This window comes from Balaenoptera physalus (genome assembly GCF_965194825.1).
Source record: "Balaenoptera physalus genome assembly, chromosome: 4".
In the NCBI taxonomy this organism is placed as follows: domain Eukaryota; kingdom Metazoa; phylum Chordata; class Mammalia; order Artiodactyla; family Balaenopteridae; genus Balaenoptera; species Balaenoptera physalus.
Window position 1 is genome coordinate 91,821,834 of NC_138891.1, and position 14,926 is coordinate 91,836,759.

The window sequence follows — 14,926 nt, forward strand, 5'->3', positions numbered from 1 at the left end:
TTATAGTAATAAACTACAACTCCACTGGATATGGAAGTGAGGGGTTTTTTTTTCTTTTTTTTTTTTTTAATCGTTGCCTTGTGGTGCCCCATGGAAGAGGCGTGCATTGTGTTATGATTTCACAGCCTGACCTGGCTAACAAGTGGCCAGGAAAGGCTTTTATCAGCTTGGATTTCTTTTGTCAATGGGTTAACTATCACATAGGCCAAAACAGTGCGAGATAAGTTTATTAGGACCGTAAGCACTGAGGTTGTTAGTGCTTCATTCGTAGGTAAATTGAGAAAAATCAACACAACAATACACAGAAACAAAGATAAACATTTTGCTGAAATAGCCACTCTACTTTTAGCTGGTCAGAGGACTGCAGACCACCTGCGTGGGCATACAAACAGTGCTGTAAAGTAGAATAAGTCATGGAAGATCGGCTATTGCCCCCTTTCCTTAAAAATAGGCCTTTTGAATCAATATATGCAAGATTTATATTTTGCATATTATATATATATTTACTTTCCATATTTCACATCATATGTGAACATCACATGTTGGTTGACTTTGGGAGATGGAAAACCCAAGGGCTCTTCTTTCTGATTTTTCTTCTGTGATGCGTCTTTGACAGATTATATTTGACAGTCCTATATAAACAAGTCAACAGGTTGCTGGGAAAAAAACATAGCTGGAAACTAAGAGGAATAAATTCTAGACCCAACTCTTAAACTCGCTAAACAATCTTGAGCAACTACTTTAGCCTCTTTAATGCCCAGATTTGGTTTGGGGTTTTGTTTTCATTTTTTCTTTTAAGGTTAAAATAAGAAGCTTCTCCCAGTTTTCCTTCACTAAATGTTTATTCAGCATCTACTGTGTACCAGGCATTATCATAGGCCCTAGATGTTTTCTTACGGTTCTTTCTGATTTAAGAGTCTGTGACTTATTCTTAAACACAAACATTTTGAAGATTAAATAAACATCATGATTTTATGGCCTAGATGCGTAGCTTTAAAACTTAAAGGAAAGCTGGATAAGAGAACTTATTTCAAATCCCACTTTATTTCCTTGATGTTATCTTGAGATTGTTCTCTCACATCCATAAAGTTATCGAATGAGTGTGTATGTGCGTGTGTGCGAAAGACTGGGAACCAGAAACAGATACAGAGAAAATTTAAGTTTATGAAGTTTAGACAACAAACAGTGGTATTTAGAAATGTGATGTTTTGTTTATTTTTTAAAGGAAAATAATTTTTAAAAGGGAAAAGTATATAAAACCACAGCATTTTAAACTGATAATATTAAAGATTATATTAATGATGCTCTGCATTTAGTTGACGGAAGGAACAAAGTGTTCTTTATCCACATTACACACTGCTTTGAGATTGGTGCTAAGTATTGTTATCTCTATTTTATCCGTCAGAGAAATAGGATGGCTCAAGATTACACAGAATACCAGTGAAGAAGGAACTTAAACCCAGGACTCTTTAATACCCAACACAGGTTTTAAATAACTTGACAGTCCTTCCTTCCAAATGACAAACTTCAGGGACAAGAGACAGATAGAGGAAAAGCCAGAAAAACTTTCTCAGGATTTCACTGTTCTCTTTTTTGAAGAGGAAAAAAAAAAAAAAAAAAATCAGCACAAGTTGCTATATTTAATTGCTGAGTGAAGTGCTGTGAATTATTTGCTAGTATATTCATGTTATGAAAAATATGAAAGACCTGCCCATTCCCCACCCCTACCCCCAACCCCAGCCACAGGAAAACATTCTTTATTTCTTTATGGTCTCAAAGATTTTTTTTTTTTGGTTGAAGTATACTTAGCTTAGCAGGATTATTTAGAGTTATATTTTCAAACTTTTAGATCACCCATTGCTATCAGTAAAATGTTTGAGTGAGTATCCTCAATATATGTATATTTCTGTATATGTTTTTTAAAATGTACCACTACATGGATATATTATTTATTATTACAAAGCGTGCAATCACAGAAACTAAATGAAAAAGCGTGAGATAAAAATAAAAGTTAAGGGAATTCCCTGGTGGTCCAGTGGTTAGGGCTCACCGGACCAGGTTCGATCCCTGTTCAGGGAACTAAGATCAGCAAGCCACGTGGTGCAGCCAAAAATAAAATAAAATAGAAGTTAAATAAGAGTTTTAATATTTTCTCCCCACACTCCTATGATATAGTCTTATCACGTGCCCCAGGGTTTTTGTATTCAAGTTTGGAGACCTCTGACAGTACAAGGTACTAACTGACCAGGACTGACGCAAGGGAGCATGAAGAAGTGCATAGAAATGATTAGTTGCAAGTTATTACTGCTACTGGAAAACTGGTTGGTCCACAGAGCCTTTAGATTCGGATAACGGCACATTTTTTTAACACAGATTATATATTGTTGGTGTATTGGGCATTATGTGGCAGTATAAACCATCATTCAGTACTCTGTTGCAGATCATTTATTGAGAAGGATCTATGTGCTAGGTAGGCACTGTGCATACCAGAATTTTGGAAAAGGAAAATTGCCTGTTCCTAGAAGTGATGGACTACAACTCCAGTCTCTTGTGTGATAGGTAAAAGCCTGGCCACGAAGTAAGGAGAAGAGGCTTAGAACTAAATGTAATGTAGCACTTTACCATTTATCATTTAGGAAATACTTTTTAGAATTTTAATTATCTTATTTAAAAATAAATATCAAGAAATTTTAAATGCCAGTAGTGCCCCAGAATTAAAAATATGAAAAATCATAACTTTCAGGGAGTTTATTTAATTTTTATAATGTAGGGTTATGAAAAGAAAAATAACCGTTGGTTTCCTGAGTAAAATGGCATTCAAAAGGGTCTCCAAGAAAGGGTTTTTCCTTTCTTGTTTTCACATTTGATGGTCAATCACAGGTTGAACTCATGGTTAGCGTATTCCTCTTTTTCATGGCCTTGATTGTCCATTTTCTTAATTTCATTTTGAAATAAAATAATTTCAAAATAATTTGGGAAGAGTAAATTTAAATATATGTGTAAATGTGCACATACAAGTGTTTATGTGTACATGTGTGTATATCTATAAACAACATTTTACTTCCTTATTTTACGTTATTTCTTTATTCAGTCCTATTTCAAATCCTGATTTCACCACTTCCTAACTGTGTAACCTTGGACAAATTCCTTGATTGGGCCAAGACTCAGTTTCCTAGTTTGTAGGATAACAAGAGAAACCATAAATGAAACAATCCATATAAAATGCTTAAACCTGGAACATACTGAACATTCAATACATATTATTTTTATCTTTCACACATACAAGCCAATACAGCTGCTTTACAGAATGTTTTCTAAGACTTAACCTTCACATCAAATGGAGCTTATAGAACTTGTTGCAACTTACTTGCCCAGTGTTTGCAATTTCCTTTTAGTCTGCATTCTACTAACTCCAGCATCTCTGCACATAAAAGGGATGTCAGCCTGATCCCAGGATAAAGCAAACATCCTATTGGGTGGCCATTATTAAGCACCTGAAAAGGCAAACTTGTAATAAATCATTCCTTGAAACAAGCCTTGCTTTGTGCATTGAAACTCTAGATAGTTGCAGAGAGGAGGGTCTGCCTTACATAACAATTTTTGACTTGTACTTGACCTTGCTGAGCTTCACTTTCTTTTCTCATATAAGAGAAAAATAGAGAAAATCTCACCTCTTTCCCCAAGGCCAATGCAAAGGGACTAGAAATTAGAACTTGGACAGCTGGACCACTTCTCAGCACCAATGCAAAAAATCATAATCTTGAAGAGAACCAGCTTCTACTGGATCCCAGCAGAGTTGGGGGTAGAAAGAAAAAGGAAAACACCCTGCTTTCCTAGAGCAGTGCTAGCCAAATCATCTTGGAATTCCCTCTCTCCTGTGATCTTCTGTAGCATTTTATCTATATTACTCTTAAGGCATTCAAATGCCTTACCTTGTATTACATTATTTGTATGTTGATAGAGATCTCTATTTGATGGCAAACACCTTGAAGAAAATGATGTTTCATCCGTCAATTTGTTTTCCAGCAGTTGCTAGCACAATAGCCTGTACGTTGCCTAACATGTAACAGTAACTCAACAAAGATTTGTAAAACAAATGAACAAAACAAGCAAAAACAAACAAATAAAAAGACTATAAATTTTAAAAAGAATCAGAGAGAATCGAGGGATGAGACAGGTGCCAGAGAACGTTGGGCGTCCCAAGTATATGGTGAACAGAACTTACATTATAGTCATCATAGGTTATACCCACATATTGTTTAAATTTTCTAAAGCACCTTTACATTTGAGATAGCTTGTCATACTCACTAAAATCCACGTGAGGTAGGTGAGACAGATAGAGGGAACTTCTTTTTAAAGATGAAAAAATTGAAGCAGGGGGATTTCCCTGGTGGCACAGTGGTTAAGAATTCACCTGCCAATGCAGGGGACAAGGGTTCGATCCCTGGTCCGGGAAGATCCCACATGCCATGGAGCAACTAAGCCCGTTCACCACAACTACTGAGCCTGTGCTTTAGAGCCCTCGAGCCACAACTACTGAGCCCGCGTGCTGCAACTACTGAAGCCCACGCGCCTAGAGCCCATGCCCCTCAACAAGAGAAGCCACCACAATGACAAGCCCGTGCACCACACGGAAGAGTAGCCCCAGCTCGCCTCAACTAGAGAAAGCCCACACGCAGCAACAAAGACCCAACGCAGCCAAAAATAATAAATAAATAAAATAAATAAATTTATTTTAAAAAATTGAAGCAGGGAAAGGTTAAATGATTCTCTCAATATTATACAGCCAGTAGCAGCGCTGGGGTAGTAGTAAGGTTCTAGACACCTAGTTCTGCAAGCTTTCTGCCTTAGGTAGCAGGCAGGGGAAGGGGGAGTTGCCAAGGCGTCACTTAAGGATCATACCATAAAAATAGTTCTCTAAGTGGATGATGATTTTACACTAATGGTTTTGATAATAAAGTCAGTAAGCACTAGCATTAGCATTAGACAGCCCTTCTAGCCACTGTCTCATTAGAAGCTTCAACAACATCCCGAACAGGGAAGGTATGCTGTGACACATCCAGCTCTTGGGAACTCCTTTCTTCCCAAGACAATCTATTTCATCTTCTGATGGTTTTGACCACTACAGAGTTCTTCCAAATCTTTAACATACCTTCTCTCCTCCTAAGTGTTATCCAGTGTTCCTTTTTCTATTCCCTGGTTACCACATAGAACAATCTAATCCCTTTTCCATGTGCGACTTGAATTATGTGAAGACAGCTCCCATGACCGCCTCCTGCTTTGAGCTGTACCTTTTCCAGGTGAACAGTCCCGGTTCCTTAAATCATTCTTCCTATTCCTGATTCTTGGTCTTCTCTCAAACCCTGCCTATTGTCCTTCACGTGGGATATCTAGAGCAGGCGGGGGCGGAGGCAGTTTGCAGTACAGCATGACCATGGCTCCCTTCTCTCTGATACAAAATTTCTATTACTGCAACCTAAGATGGAACTCGCTTTTTTGGCAGTCACATCACTCTGCTGACCATTATTGTGCTTATTCTCCAAAAAAACCCTTTTGTTTGAAATGTGGGCTGTTAAGCCATGTCTCCTCCATTCTATTATACGATTTATTTTGGGGAAACTGAGGCATAAGCTTTTATAACCCTGTGGTTGTATAGTGGTTAAGATTCAAGGCTTTGGAGTTAAAACAACATGAGTTCAGAGCTTGGATGCAGCAGTTACCAATTTGTGTGGACAAATTTTATAACCTGTCTTTGCTTCAGTTCTTCATGTGTAAAGGGGAGGGTAATATGTAACTCATAAGGTTATTGAAAGGATTTGATAAAAATAATGTATATAAAATACTTAAAACAGTGCTTTCATGTAATAAGTATTCAATAAATGGTAGAGTTTTCTTTTTTCATTAGCTGATGAAATTCAGCCCAGAATTCCATTTTGCCAGCATCTTTTTGTATGCTGATTATTTCATTCAACATATTTGCTATTGATCTCACTATCCTTGGTTCATTCACAAATTTGATGCCTTCTTTACATTTTTCCAAGTCATTTTTAAAAGCATTGTCTAAGGCAGAACCTAGAGCACCTACCCCCAACAGGTAGACATTGATCATTAATCAGCACTCCCATGACCACAGTTGTTGAACCTATGAGAGAGCCACCTAATTTCACCTAAATTTTAAAAATTTAAAGCTGGAAATTCCCTGGTGGTCTAGTGGTTAGGATTTGGCGCTTTCACTGCCATGGCCCGGGGTTCAATCCCTTGCTGGGGAACTGAGATCCCTTGAGGCCCAAAAAGAAAAAAAAAAAAAAAAAAAATTTAAACCTAAAGAAATTTATAAAGAATAATATAAAATAGCAATCATGTGGGGGCTTTATTATAACTTAACATATTATTATATTGCCTCAGATTTCTTTATAAGAAATAAAACACTGAATATACAATTGAAGCCCCATTCGCTGGTCCAGTTCCTCTCCAGTTCTCCCCAGGGGTGACCATTATTTTGTAATTTCACTCTCATCCTACCCATATTTTTTGCAGCCCACTCATGAAGACATCTGATGTGGTTTTGTCAAAAGGCTTTATGAAATTTTCATTCACTAATGTTACCAGAGGGGAGTTCTTTGATAGGTGGGTTATACTAATTCTGGTTAATTAAAACAAAAAGAGGAAATTATGGAATGATATGAGATGGCTCTTAGAAATAAAAGAAAAGCTGCAGAACCAGATCTCAGAAAGCCCAGGGGCATTGTCAACTCCAGGGATTGAGATCACTTTTGGTGAGAATATCTTCATTATGACGAATTTGCTCAAACTCTTTTCCTTCCTTTCTTTGTGCCACTAAAAAGTGTGGAATGGAAGAGTCCACTTGCCCTTATCCAAGTTTTATGCTTACTCTTTGGCCAAAGTAGAAGAGGACACTTTGCTTGACCCTCGCACCAAGGTTGCATGGTTACATGCTGTGGGGAGGAGGGGGCATTGTTGGAGGTGGCAGGGAGCTGAGTTAGTACAGAATTATTTAGATGGATGCAATGTGTTGGTAACATTCTGCTTCTTGGTGGATTCACAGGTGCTCATTTTATAACTTACATAGATGCTACATTACTCTTTTGTATGTATCAAATATATTTTGAAAATACTTTAAGAAAACAATAGAAAAAAAGATTGCGTACAAAGGCTATTAGCTTTCCAAAGTAAAACTGGAGTACTACTAAGAGAAGGCAAATAGATACTAGGCAGGTAAAAACAAGAGATCTGTAACACATCCAACAACCACAGTGCAACTGAGCTATCAGTTTATTAACCTTGTTACAAAAGAAAAATAGATTTAGGCTAGTCTTAGGAACTCCATGCTGGCTTCTAGCGATTACTTGGTCCTTTTTTTGAGTACACGCAGATCTTTCCTTCACTTGCTTATCTTAGATTTCATTTTGTTCCAAGGACCATAAAGCCACTCAGATAAGCTTAAGAGAAAAGGGAACTTAATTGTACAAATATTGGGGTCTTTCACAGAACTCAAGTGCAGTAAGGACAATCAGGTGTGGAAACAAAAACACATGGCCTCCTTTGCTGTCAATGCCACCAGATGAGGGGCAAGGACTCCCCTATAATGGAGGGCTGCTCTCTTGGTGTTTGTTTGTAAGCAGAAATTGTCCTCTAAAGTGAGGACAGGGATGGGAGGATATAATGGGCATTCCACTACATAGCACTTTCTAGAATATTATCTAGGCTCGGTATCTCATTTACGACTGTATAATTTGCAGAATCCACCTTTCTTCCCCTAATCCCAAGAAATTTAACTAGAGTGTTTATGGCCTGATTTTTATACTCACATATATTTAGAAATAAATTATTTCCTTGTATGTTTGTTTATTTATTTGTTATATCCCTTGACTCATTCCAAAAAGGATTTCCATTGGTGCAAACTTAACTGCATATTTTCTCAAGACTCTCGGGTATTATTCAATAGAGCTCGGAAATCTGAACACATTTAGAGTGCCTAGGTGGTCTCTTAAATTTTTTTAAACTTATTTTTACTTCTTATTACATTCTACAGCAATCTCCTCAAACTAGCTAAATAAAAGGGGGATTTATTAGAATCACCACACAGGTAAAGTTACGGCAAGGAACAACCAACAGAAAGCTATAATTTAAACCCCAGACAAAGTGAGATTATTAGGGCTCGGAGATACGCAATAGGTCAGGGACATTTTCTGAAGCTGCACTTGCAATGAGGGAAGTACAACTCATGAGAAAGGTTCCTTTTACCTGAAGTGGGATGGGACAGACAGGAGAGGCATACAATTGAGAAGTTAACTAAAACAGTGATGTTCTGAGGTAATGGAGCTAAAACTAAGGGGGAAAGGCTGTGTTAAATAATGGTTTTTATATGAATTCATTTCTAGGCTCACCCTCACCATATGGAGTTATTGACAAAAACAAATCTATTGAGGATGGCTGCCCAGAAAGGACAGCTTTAAAAGAACGATGTGACAGTGCTTAAATAGGAAGCATTAAATGTTACCTGAAATCAGACTGAAGTCTCTTTACAGTGAAAGAATCGACTCCAGGTCTTAGGAGGATTTAGCTATTTGCAAAGGGATGTTTTCTTTTTCCATCATTTGACACTTTTTCTTATAATACCATCTTCTTCATTCAAAAACCAAGATTTCTAGTCTGTTGGATTGCTAAAGTCCTCTTTCCAAATATCAGATCGACTGTTACAAGTCTGTTAAAGTGCTGACCTTTGGCCAGTGCTATTTGAGAGAAGGAAAAATGAAATGAGTAACTTTGCTTGTCACAATATAGAAGGAGAGAGGAAGGGAAGAAAGGAAAGAAGGAAAGAAATAGGAAGGGAAGGAAGAAAGGTATATTCTAAGAGAAGTTATGCTGGGATGACTTCAGAATTCACCCACCCTTGGCTCTGAGTTTACATTTAGATGTGACCTGAGTAGGAGCTAAAGAGGGGGAAGAAATAAATATGAAAGAAACCTTTCCCTAAGCAGACAATTCTGAATTAGAAGAAGAAAGGCTTTTCAGCAACATCTGGGTCCCCAGCATCAGACAGGGGGATAAGGGTCTCTCTGCCCTCTAAGTCCCCAACTGCTCCAGACATAACAAAGTCAATGGCTGCAGCCAGACGAGGCCTCCTTTGGCCACCCTGCCTTAGATGATTGGTATCTTCCCACTGTACCTTAACTGCTCAGTAGAGTCCCATTGCTTCTCTCCAGTCTTACTTGCTCTGTTCACAAGAGAAAAGCAGGCAGCAGAAAGCTCTCCCTTTTTCATCCCCCACCACTGTATCCAGTCTTCCCTTCCCAGTTTGGAGGCTGTATCTGCCTTCACCTACTGGAGTTGTCTCTAGCACTCCAAAAGAGGAAGGGCCAGTGATCTGACAGGTATTGCAAAGTGATGAGTAGAGAGGAGCTGGTCCGCATTCTTGGTGACTGTCTGCAAAACCAGTGGCTTTTCAATCCTAAGTGAAGTAAAGTAGAAAGAGGCATCCACTAAAGTTCAAGCTATTCTCCTGGTGAGGTCGGAAGAAAGAACCAAGCTCTAGGAGCCACTAAGTTTCATGGGTCACGCATCCATTAATTCATCCAACAGCATTTATGAAGTGCCTTCTCTGCGTCAGGTACTGTGGTTGTTGTAAGAGATACCAAGTAGATGTGGTCCCGTGCTAATGGAGCCCATGGTCTAGCAGCAGAGATGGATACAATACACAACATAATACAAAATGCTCCTTGGAATCAACGGATGGAGGCAGAGCAAGCCAGTTTACAGTGCTGAAGGAATCTACAAGTAGAGGAGCAAATGCAGGATCTGAGGGTGCTAAAGCTTTAGCTGTTTTCAAGGGTGAAGAGGTTTTCCTTCGCTAAGGAAAAAGGCTGGATTATGGGATCTTTAGATTCTTAGATTGGCTTTGTATTCTACATAAAAGGAAATGCTATTTTGGGACATGTCCTTTTTATGATTTTTGTGGTCAGTATTCTTCTTTTAAGATTCTAGGGTTTGTGTGTACTAGTGAGTGGCTGGGAGAGATTATTTTGTTCGCTTCAGAAATTTCAGTAGGAGGCTAAATGTATTAGGAGTATTCAACAGCAACAAAAAAGTTTAAGTATTGGTGGTTATAAGAAGATATGTCAGAAAATATGACGCATTGGAGGTTTCAGGTGGCAGCTACACTGAACAAAAAAAGTTTACGTGCTAGCAACAAGAATCACCATTTCCATAGTTAAAGCATGTCTAGCAAGAATGGCAAGCACTGGATAGTGATGTAGATTTTAGTTTTTATTTATATTTTGGAGAGGCATAATTACATTTTGATCTTATGTCATTTTTTATGAAATAGACCTGTTACTCTGCTGGGGTTGTGTATCTTTGGTAAGCTATGCAATTTATATTGACATTTGCTTTATCTGTGCATGTTCATAGGGTGTGTGTGAATGAAGACTCTAGTGGAGACAGAATTGCTTAGAGCTTTAGGAGCTGGTGCTTCTGGAGTCAGAAAGATCTGAATTCAAACATTGGCTCTGCTGTTTACTAGTCATGTGACTTTGGATAAGCTTTTTTTTTCTTTTTTCTTTTTTAAGGTGACATTGGTTCATAACGTTACATAAATTTCATGTGTACAACATTATATTTATACTTCTGTATACACTAGAGCATGCTCACCACCAAAATTTGGTTTCCATCCATTGGACAAACATCTTAAACCTGCTAAGCCTTAGTCCTCAGTTTCATAAACTCTAAGATGAAGATTATAATGGTCCCTACCTGTCAGGCTTATTGTGAGAATTAAACAAGATACTGCATATAAAAACAGTCTGACACTCAATAAATAGTAGCTTATTTTAAGTGTGGCTTGTCATGTAGAGTAATGTTTTGTGTCCAGTGATATGGAGCCCTGGAAGATAAATAGAAATTTTATCTTCTGAGGTTGATAGTTAAAATGCTTGAGAGATTTGGGAAGGCCATTCTTGGAAGATTGCTAAAATTTAATATGGTGGCACAGAGATTACAATGGATGGAATGAACTAAATATTTCCTTCTGCTTTCTTTATAAAATATAGTGATATTCACAGTTATTTGGTAACATTGGAGAATTTAAGAGTATTTATGCTCTTCTGATTTGACTTGTTTAGCTTTCCTCGCAGCTTGAGGGATCTTAGTTCCCCGACCAGGAATCGAACCGGGGCCCTGGCCGTGAAAGCGCCAAGTCCTAACCACTGGACCACCAGGGAATTCCCTCATTTAGTTTTCTTAATATGTCTGTAGTCCTGTAGTCAAACATGAACTCATTTTTAGCTCCAAATCACCATTGCATCCGTAGTACTCTGCAGTCTTATGATAGCATCTTTCAAAATGTGGTTCATCAGAATCAACCCAGGTGACTTGTTACAAATTCAGATTCCTGGCCCTGACGTGTGAAGAAGTCTCTGAATTTTAAATAAATATCCCAACCCAGCTTATTTTTATCAACACCTTATTTTTGTCAACACCTAAGAATGACTAGACCACATAAATAATGATGCGTCACAAATCAGCTCTACTCCCCAAGCTCCATCAGGTTGTGCCTATTATTTAAATGATAGCTTGTATGAAACATGTATGGGGCACACCCTAAAACCCTCACAGGACATAAAACTATTTGTTCTTTATGCCTTAACAACCATTCAAAATCACTTGATTATTTATTTTCTCTTCTAGTCTTCAGAAACAATTGTCTTTCCCTGCTTGTTGTGGTTACAGCTAAACTGTTACCTTACCCCTGTTACTGGAGAGAAGGGCTGGGGATGGAGCAAATGTGAATAAATGTGTGATTAGGATCCAGAAAGACCCCCCCCCCCGGTTTATGCAAACCTCTCCATGGTTGAACTGGTTAAAGCTGGCCTTTCTCTCCCCACTTTCCTCTGTCCTTAAAGTCTCAGATATCTCTGGCATATATCCCCATGACATCCCCAACCTGTATATCCCTGACCCTTCCATCTTGATCACTGCTCCAGATCCATGTTGATCACATCAGCCAGACACCTGTGATTACTGTCTGCTTCTGCTTCTAGAAATTCGTTAGCCATGAAGGCAGTGAAACTTATATTTCCGTGTCCCAATTTGTAAACAGAAAAAAATATATATGTGTGAAAGTATCAACTCGAGTTGTGGGGTGAAGAGTAGAAAAGGAAAGATGCCTATGAAGTCAGGGAAGAAATCTCTACCTTTATATAGCCTAAGTGATTGCAGGCAAAGAAGCAGGTAAGCCATGGAAGTGGGTCTGATGCTGGCTGCCCCAATATGTTGAACCTGTGAGTACTTAACTCACTAAGCCATTTCCTACTGCCCAGGCAACATGACAAGTTCCGATATTTGAGTTCCGTGGTTTGGGGGATTGATTCATGAATGAACAATCCCAATTTACTTTTGATTAAGAATGTTTTTAGATTTGTTATGTGGTAAATTTGGAAAGCAAAACCTGTTCAGCATGAATCTGCTAGTGTCCCACAAAAGAAACCTGTCCATGTAGCCAGTTTAATAAAATCAGGCCTGTATGCTGAGCTGGCTCCACCAGCACGCTGGTTCACAGGGGTGGCATTACATAGTCTGCTACAAAGCAATGGGGACACACGTGGGCTTTGCAGTCAGGTGTGGGTATTGAGCCCTGGCTCCACCCCTCACCAGTCGTATGAACCTGAACAAGTTATCTAGCCTCAGTCTCATCAACTGAAGGAACAGAATAATAGCTATGATAATAAGGTAATGGACATAAAGCTCTTTGTGTTGTCCCTGGCATGTCGTAGTGCTCAATAAGTGTTCTTTTCCTTTGTCTTCATATGATTCTATTGTCCCCATCTTTTCTTTGCATCTTGTCCAAGTCTTTTTCAAATATAACCGTGTAATATGTCAGGACATGCCTTAATTCCCTATTCTTCATTTTCTCATTTTCGTTTTTTAATTCAACAAATGTTTCCTGAGCGCCTACTATGTGCAAGGTACTATTCGAGGTAAACAATCAGAGAACTAAACAGAAATCCTTGCCATCAGGGAGCTTACATTCTAGGTGCGGGGAGAAATATAATAGCCAATAAACATAATAAATGAGTTAATTACATTGTATACTAAGTGGGATGAGTGTTATGGAAAAAGAGAGATCAGGGGAATGGAGACTGGGTGTAGAGGTAGAGGTGTTCCAGTCTTAAATAAGATGATCAAGATAGGTCTCCCTGAGTTGTTTAAACACAGAGGGTGTGGGAACTGTGTGGTTTTTGTTGTTGTTTTGGGTTTTTTTTGTGTGTGTGTGAAGTTGTGCAGAGCTCACTATACTTGGGCAATTTTAGGCAAAAATGAGAGGCTGGAATGCCTAAAAGAAGTAGGATGTTCTTCCTTAGTTTCTCAAATGCAACAGGAAAGCAGCAGAAGACAGCTTAGTGATGTTGTCCATTAGGTGGCAAGAACTGTTTTTCTGCTTATCTCTTTCTGACCTCACTCACCTCTAGTCTCTACTAAGGCCATTGAATCTTCATCCTTCCCCCTCCTTGGTTTCACATCTCAGGACCTTGGGGAATGGTTAGTGACATCAATAAGAAATAAGAAATTAGGGCTTCTTATACTATATCTCTGTGTTTGATATAAAAGAAATCCTTTGCAACTCAGGGAAACACCTGATTTAGTTATAAACCCATGATTGGACTTAACCTTAGACAACTTTTATTAAAACAAAGCAGATAATTTTTTTCCAAAGCCTGGTAAAGTAGAAAGAGCACTGCAGTGGGAATCAGAGACCAGTGTCTGCCCCAGTCCTGCCACCAACTACCATTTAACAGTCTACGTCCAGGACAGTCTCACCTGTGAGTTGTGGGTCGAGGGGGGTGTCCCTTCCACCTCTCTAGTTACACGAGTCTTTGAAAAACTCCAAGAAAAATTTTCTCCTAGAAACTAAAGCAGGTATAATGTGTGGGCTTAAAAACTCTTGACATCTGCTTTATTGAAAACTGCAGTTAAGGTGATTTGTCCATTTCTGGATGGGAACGAAAGCGGGGTGGTAATCTTCCACATATTATTTGTGCCTCTTTACCTTTCATGCGATAAATGAAGGGGAGACTATTCTTACCACATACTGCTCACCAGCAGTTTTGCCAAATACATAGAACATCAAGGGCTTACTATTCGATGTTATCTATCAAACACTTAAATTAATCCAGTACTTAGGAACTTAAAAAGACCTATGAGTGACAAAGTCCTATCCTCAAGGTCTCAAAACATTTTAGCAATTATTATTTTAATATCAGAGTTAATTATATGAGTTATATGTTATTACGTAAGTGATATAATCTTCATTTTACATGGGAATAAACTGAAATGCATACAAAGGTCCACTAAAAAAACCAAAGTCACTCCAAACTGTAAAGCCAGACCTTTCCTTAATCTCCTAGACCAGGGACTGGCAAACTACTCCCCACAGGCCAAATATGCTTCCCCTTATTACCGGCCACCTCCCGACCTATTTTTGTATGGTTTGTATATTTTTTTAATGGTTGAAAAAAATCAAAAGAATAATATTTTGTGACATGAAAATTATATGAAATTCACATTTCAGTGTTCATAAATAAAGATTTACTGGACCACAACCATTCCCATTATTTATATATTATCTGTTTTATATATACGTGTGTGTGTGTGTGTGTGTGTGTGTGTGTGTATGTGTGTGTGTGTGTGTGTGTTGGATGAGGTCATCAAGAGGGCGTAACTGCGCACTCAGAGACACCTCACATGCTCCCCTGTCTTGGAAGGTACCTCTGCCGACCGTTCCCCCAGTGGGAGCTGTTCCAGGGACGCAGCCTTGAGAGAGCAAGATGTTGTTGAGACCATCGCCACTGAACACGTGACTGAACCCAGGTAAGGCCTCTGTATAAACTTTTAAGATTCTGGCGGGCGG

At 38.6% G+C, this 14,926-nt stretch overlaps 1 long non-coding RNA gene across 1 annotated transcript in view; it reads left to right on the plus strand.

Annotated features, from left to right (window-relative positions):
- Window positions 1-14,926, plus strand: part of LOC309660145 — a 72,079-nt gene that overhangs the window by 836 nt on the left and 56,317 nt on the right. The window contains exon 2 of the long non-coding RNA XR_014263204.1: window positions 14,781-14,886. This is a non-coding gene — a long non-coding RNA (uncharacterized lncRNA). The remainder of the gene's footprint in view (window positions 1-14,780; window positions 14,887-14,926) is intronic.